General features: G+C 46.5%; 1 protein-coding gene across 1 annotated transcript in view; it reads right to left on the reverse strand.

The window, feature by feature from the left end:
• relt (RELT TNF receptor) overlaps nt 1-4,221 on the reverse strand; it is a 43,012-nt gene extending 38,791 nt beyond the window's left edge. The window contains 1 exon segment of the mRNA XM_051926822.1: nt 4,059-4,221. The gene's annotated coding sequence lies outside the window, so the exon portion shown is untranslated.
• Nucleotides 4,222-7,283: the final 3,062 nt, after the last annotated feature.

The following is a 7,283-nucleotide window of genomic DNA, read 5'->3' on the forward strand; positions in this document are numbered from 1 at the left end:
TTACAACAAATACAGTAGCAGATGCACATTCCTCTCAGCACATCAGCTGACAAGCGAGGACATCTTGAAGCCCTCCAGCTTATCACACGTTTAAAGGCCTTCTTCTAAAACACATCCGGAGCCATTAAAAGAAGCTTTCGGCAGTTCGCTTCGTTCTTCCTAAGGGATACGTTCACACCGTCCTCGTTTAATTGCAAATCCATCTTTAATCCAATTTCTTGTCACTTTTCAGGGTGCATTTGACTGTCATTTTGAGAAGCCTCAGTCTGGACTGGACAGTCCAAGCTAACTGGGGCAAGTGAATGAAGTCCTCCTTCCATGTTAACTCACAGAGCACTGCAGGAAGGCCATGAAGGAGGCAGCCAAGGTCCAGAAAACCTCCAAGCAAGTGACCTTTAATGACCACAGCCTGATAAAGCCCCCACAGTCAGTTGCCTTTTCGTCTTTGCTCATTCTGTATTGAGATCAGCAGCACAAAATCACAAAGGACCTTTGTCTGCAATGGCAATCACGCGACTCGTTAGTTGTTGTGCATTGAGACTCGAGATAAACAAGCAGTGCGCACAAAAACTTTTGTTTGTACTGAATGAAAAAAAGGCACCCGTGTGTATAATAGTGGGCTCTTTTGGCTGATCTTGGGGTCTTAAAGCAGCTGTCCATTGCAAACTAAGCCACCCCACTCACCAGGCACCCCAAGGTTTTTCCTTCCGTCTCATCTGTGGAGTCTGCACCCTCCAAGAGACAAAGGAAACAACTTGCACCGTACATGGTGACTGTCCAAAGTGAATCCCACCCTTTAACTGGCACATTCCTTGTATTTTTTTAGAACACAAACAGTGGCAAGTTAAGGGTCACACAAACACTAAGCAACTTCAAGTGGGACAGCACTTGGGCGTCACAGGGGAAGGAATGAGACCCTCAAGTACCTCACATGGCCAGCTGTTACATAACAATTAAATGAACGAGAAATGGAACACGGGGGACAAGGCAGGACCCCTTAATATAACGGGCAACAGGAGCCGAATCTACGACCCCCTGAAAGAGAGGAGCAAATGTGACACACGATGGTGGTTTGTGTGTTAAACTGTCATCACCAGTAAAGGCACTATAAACAGCAGCTTGTTTGCGTAGAAGGTGCCCGATTCTTGGGACAGACAGTAACAATATAGATCATTCTCTCAATTTTCTACATAAATGCAGCCACCACGTACAGGAGAGTGTCACTGAGGCACATGAATGGCACACTGGACTAGCTGGGCAAGAAGATACATGTGGGGTCAGAAATGGAGACTGACATTAGATATGCTGGCGAAGAGGCTGAACCAACCTGGGAAATTCAGCACTGAAGAGCCACAATAGACAAGCACAGCATGGGCATCGGACAGACGTACAGGGTGAAAGTCTTTTTGGACCAACATTAGAAATGTCAGGCCAAGTCCACACCAGTGCCATGCACACAACAGACTGCGTAGGTGCCAGATGGGTATGACAAGCTCTGCCCAGTTCTGAATCGGTGCCAGCTGCAGCGTGAATGGCATTACAGTGCCAGTGGCCAACCGTTCTTCAGTCATGTAATCCGGATGACACAGAACGCTAATAGATTTATTTGTAATTTGGACAGCCTTCAAACGAGACTCCTCTCATGAAGTCACCATGGGAACAAACGTGGTGTTCTTTTCTCTGCCTCTTCCCAATTGTTCATGAAATAAAATAAAATGCTGCTCAGAGCGAGGGCGCGCGCGCTTGGGTCTGATTCACACTCTCCGTAGTCACATGCAACCCACTGCTGGCCAGTTGTCGGTGCTACATGAGCTGTGAAGGGGCCATCTGAGCTCCCAGACGGCCTGAACAGCACTCAGCGTATGCGGCAGACACTGCAGTCTCCCCATTAGTGTCGCATTCACTCATTGCGCTCATTTTCTCGTCACAGCCGCACATATAAAAAAATTTTACACAAAGGCCACACGTCAGAGAATGACAAGGAAACCAGAGTCTCCAGAGACAAAAAACCACAAGGTGGCTGACTGAGAACCCTGGGGTTATGTGTTCAATTCTGAAATCGAACTTTAAATACCGAGAGTCAACCAGAGAGGCTCTGCTGTGTATAAGCGAGATATCAGAACACGTGGCACAATTCAAATTACCGGTGACCTTCACGTCATGATGGCAGCACAAGGATTTCAACCGTTGACAGTTACAGAAACGGAAGGAAACCCTAAATTGTAAAGAGAATGTTAAGAGCACAGTTAGACATTTCCTCTAAAGACCTCATCTGTGTGATGTGGACTGGAGGATGTTCATCATTTCCACATCTTTTCATTCCCACAGTCCCCCCCAACTAAAACTCTCTCACTTTATTCACACCACCCTCCCAAATGCACATGTCGCAGACTGCGCAGAAATGACAAACTTCCAAAGGGCCCATCCCAGTGAGACACACATTGTTCATTTTTGTTTGCCCCAAACCCACCTAAACACAAGAAGAACAAGCCAATGCTACACAGTGAGAATAGAGAGAACACGCCACGCGTCCAGAGCTACCGTGCTAAATGTCAGGAATGATTCAATGGGGGCCACTTCCACTTCTTATTTCAGTGCACACCACTAAGTAAGCAGAAAATCCAAAGTCTAAGGAAATCTTCAACCTGAAGGGACCACAAAAGCCCTGCTAGTGGAAAAGAGTGAAAATGAACTCTCGGTGATTCGTGGAAGACCTAAGAGAAGGTTTATGGATGTGATGAGAGAGGACATGCAGGTAACGGGTGTGACAGAGCAAGATGAGGAGGACAGAAAGATATGGAAGAAGATGATCCGCTGTGGCAACCCCTAACAGGAGCAGCCGAAAGAAGAAGAAAGTGTTTAGGCCAAGTGACCCTTTGCTGTTGCTGCTGTTCTAGTGGTGCACCATTACGAAGTACTGCACTATGCTGCACATTCCTAGAGCGGGTGGTGCTTAACTACTGAAATTAGGAGACATCAGTCAGGCAGGCGATATGCAAATTAGCACAATATGAAGAAGAAATGGAGGCGCACCACCCCTCTGATTGGCTGTGTGCCGTTTGCACGTTCTCCCTGTTGTCTGATTGATTCTTTTTATCTCCGCTGCCCACTTTATATTCTAATGATTTCTGTACTGCGACCGCAAATGACACCTCCCCCCCCGAAAAACAGTCTCGAGCTCCAAACCTCCTCATACGTTGTGCTCGATGCGACAAAGTAAAAAGAATGCGGGTTTTGAGAATTTATCGTACAGTAAGCACAGTCAATGCACGGCTCCATGATCGAAGTTTAAATGAAAACTAACGAGATGTCGAATGGACCGCAGTGGATCTCGCCGCACCGTCAAAGGTGACATCACTGCGCCCGTTCAGGCGCTGTTAAAAATCCGATGCGGCGATTTCGTTTTCCAAAATGTTCACAAGCGAACACGTCGCACAGCAGCCGTCCTGCTGAAGTTGGAGCTCCGCGCAGTCTGACAAACGAGACACAAAGAGCACCAGTTTATGTTAACCCGTTTAGCCACTTCAGAGACATTACATTTGAGGAGTCGTCACAGGAGGTGAGAAGTAAAGGCTGAAATTACAGTGGAACCCCCGATACCCTCCCCCATTTTCCTGTGAAATGCCAGCGAGGCACACGAGGTCTGACTGGGGGGGGGACGGAGGGTCCGAAAATCGGGTGAGAAGACTCGAGGGGGACCGGAGAGAAAATCGGCAGGACCGAACGAACTTTTCTTTCGGTTTCTTCCTCCCTCGTGTACAGCGTAACTCAACTCGCCTACGAGAGCCAGTCCCACACGCAAGTCTTGTTCTTTCCTGGCAGACCCCTGTCCCCCCACACACAAAGAGATCACCAACAGGCGGACCCTCCGCGCTTCTCTGCCCTGCCGGCAGCCCCCCGCACCGCGCTCGGACACTTCGCTTCAGGGACCGCATGCCGGTCTCTGTCCTCAATGCTCGAAAAACCGTAACGTGATCGCAATCGTTCTAATTAAAACCGCCAAAAACCTGTAAACTAATTATAATAATCACAAAAGTGAAAAAGAACTGGTGACTTACCTGCTTGTTTGAAATACAAATTAAAAGTGACGGTCTATAATCAAAGGAACATAATAATTAGGAACAGAAGTGAAAATACACCACTGGGAAATCTTGGAGCGCTCTGCAGTCTGCATCATCTGAAATTTGAATAGCGCCGGCTCGTGTTTAATTTGACGTCACCGTGGAACGCCATGCCCCCCCCCCCGCTCCTCCTCCTCCTTCTTCCTCTTTCTATAGCCTTACTTCACACAGATGCGACACCCCCCGCCCCCCTCCAAAACTCCACATAGCAGTTCAGCTCTCTACGTCCCTCTGCTGGATACCAAACACTCAGAAAACGTAAAGCAGAAAGCGCAGAGCGATCTCCTGATGTCAAGAGGCAGCAATGCGTGCCACCTGTCCTTCACAGCGGGGTCCTCGAGTGCCACACTCCCTGAATTCGCTGTAATACACGCTGATATTGTGGCACAGAAGCGACAGGCTTTCCTCCCACATCTCAAAGCCAGGCAGGCGACTCTGAAATCTCCAAAGTGAATGTCTTGAGTGGTACTTCAGTGTAATAATAATACATTTTATTTATATAGCGCCTTTCCCATGCTCAAGTCATCGACCTCACCCCATGCCACCTGGTGCCCCGCATGATGTTCAACTGGACTAAGTGGGAGAAGGAAACACATAGAATGGAGTTTGAGCACAGGGGGCACCTGAGACAGTACTTGGTCACTTCCGCTGCTCCTGCCTGAACTGGAACAAGCTGCTACTTTCAAGTGCCAAATAAAGAATGGATAACGAGAAAATCTTTTATTTCAAGAAGTGCAGGCTCCTGTGGACTCCATGTAATAAACTGTGTGCCAGTTTGAGGTGGAGCTCATCTGGAGGTCTGTGGCTTTCTGAATGAAGAAAAATGTTTTGAGAAATGTCCCCTCAACCAGCTTCCATGAGAGCCACGGTGTCCTTATTGAGGAGTCCATGAAACACAATCGGTTAGTAGAGTCAAGGCGCCCCCTCCTGGGGCACTGCATTCGGAGGGCCCACCCAGCCTCAAGTCCAATCCCTGCAGCTCCCTTGGAAAGCCAAGACTTCCTCCTGGTGTGGCCAGGGTTTCCGCATTGAATTTAGTTTCTCTTCTTTTTCTTTGGTAATGTTATGATATTTAGTAGAATCCTTTGTGTTCTATGTTAATGAATGTAGTTAATTTTTATTTCTCCTTGTGTTATAAACTTCTTGAATTGACATTGCCTTGTTTATTAATCTTTTTTTTTCTGTCTGTGTTTGTTGTATATTGAGCCTAAGGGGGTGCCACCCCCATTGACACAGGACTGTGGAGACCACCCTCTGCCTTTATAAAGACTTCAGAGGTCCCAGACCTGGGCTGACGCAGGAGCTCCCTTTGCTTGTGCTGTTCGCGTCTTTTTGGATTTCTCACATCAGGACTAACTCGTAAGTGCCGCACAGTTTAGGTCTTTGATTTTCTGGATTGTCACCTTTCTGCTCTGCTCTTGGTTTACAATTTAGTTTGATGTTGCTTCTCCTAGATAACCATTTTGCTATACTTTTCACTGTTTTTTTTTAAACTCATAGTTTCCTTTTTTTAGGAAACTTTATTATTGTTATAAAAAGGCCTGTTTATTCTTTGGGACTCGATTTTATGTGTATGTAAGCTACAAACTAGGGAATCCATTCCCGGACGGGTTTATCCATTTCCGGGAATCCCACATTTCATTCCCAGGAATCCCAGGCTGTTGGGATCCCAGGGGGATGACACAGTGCACGGGCATCTCACATGTGAACGGTTTTAGAACGACCAACACTTGTTTTTAATAAAACTACTGCAATATGTTGACACAAATAAAAGACTAACCTGATCTACAAGCAGTTCATACTGTCATATAAGTACAGTACATGTATCTTTAGTTGCGGTAATAAGAGCGTAGAAAGCACAATGTATCGAGCGTGCGGTCTTCCAGGTGAGAGCGCACCTTCATGCAGAGTACGCCAGCCGCTGAGAAAGCACGCTCTGCCTCCACTGAAGTAACAACAACAACAACAACATTTATTTATATAGCACATTATCATACAAAAAGTATCTCAAAGTGCTTTACATAATGAAGAGAAGAAAAATAAAAGACAAAATAAGAAATTAAAATAAGACAACATTAGTTAACATAGAAAAGGAGTAAGGTCCGATGGCCAGGGTGGACAGAAAAAACAAAAAAAAACTCCAGAAGGCTGGAGAAAAAAATAAAATCTGCAGGGGTTCCAGGCCACGAGACCGCCCAGTCCCCTCTGGGCATTCTACCTAACATAAATGAAATAGTCCTCTTTGTAGTTAGGGTTCTCACGGAGTCACTTGATGCTGATGGTCATACAGACTTCTGGCTTTTAATCCATCCATCATTGTTGGAACATCATGGTGCTTTGGGTAGATGGTGGTGGCACAGTCATCAGATACTGATACACTTGTTCTAAACAACACCCGCGCATGCCGTTGCTCTGAAACACCGCCATTTCAGCTTTTACTGATGCATCCAGTTTCTTGTCATCATTCTGTGATGGCAAGTTTCTTGGCACAGATAATGGGGATGCAACAGACTGACGCATTGCAATTTCAAGCTGCTGTTCAAAGCTGTTGTCTGATGAAGTGCAAGCTGCAGCAATGGCGCCACCTTAATTATTTTCAACTATAACTGTTATTTCTTGATCGATTTTTACACGCTATATATGTGAGCTTGGCCGTTCCCGTTTTCCCGGGAATTACAGCAGTTTCATTTCCGGGAATGAAAAATGTCCAGGAATCCCGGTAATTGGGAGCCCGGGAATGGATTCCCTACTACAAACCTGCACCCTGAGTTTAGGGCCAGGCCTGCTTTATCTTTACAGGCCTCCTCAGAGGTTTTGAGGCCTAGTTTTGAAGGTAAGGCCTTTGCCAGAGTTTCATGAGCCATGAGGCACTAAAAGCAGGGAGCTGATTTGAATAATGGCAGACTCGGTTCAAGTCATTATGCATTCCCGGTTTCTGTAGCCCCATGCAGTTGTTGCTGCAATGGTTGCCGATATTGTTACTGATGGTGATGCTACAAAAACAATGAATCTCTGCCCAGTTCATCCAGAGCCAGTGTTTCTGGAAGTCTGCATCCCTGTCCTTAAAGAAAGCAGGACTCTCCACTCCAGGCCTTAAAATGACATTCCCACCCATGGGACTTTGGGTCAGCGTGCTCACTTATGTTTGTTTCGTCAAAGGCA

Source organism: Erpetoichthys calabaricus, chromosome 4 (assembly GCF_900747795.2).
Source record: "Erpetoichthys calabaricus chromosome 4, fErpCal1.3, whole genome shotgun sequence".
Classification (NCBI taxonomy): Eukaryota; Metazoa; Chordata; class Cladistia; order Polypteriformes; family Polypteridae; genus Erpetoichthys; species Erpetoichthys calabaricus.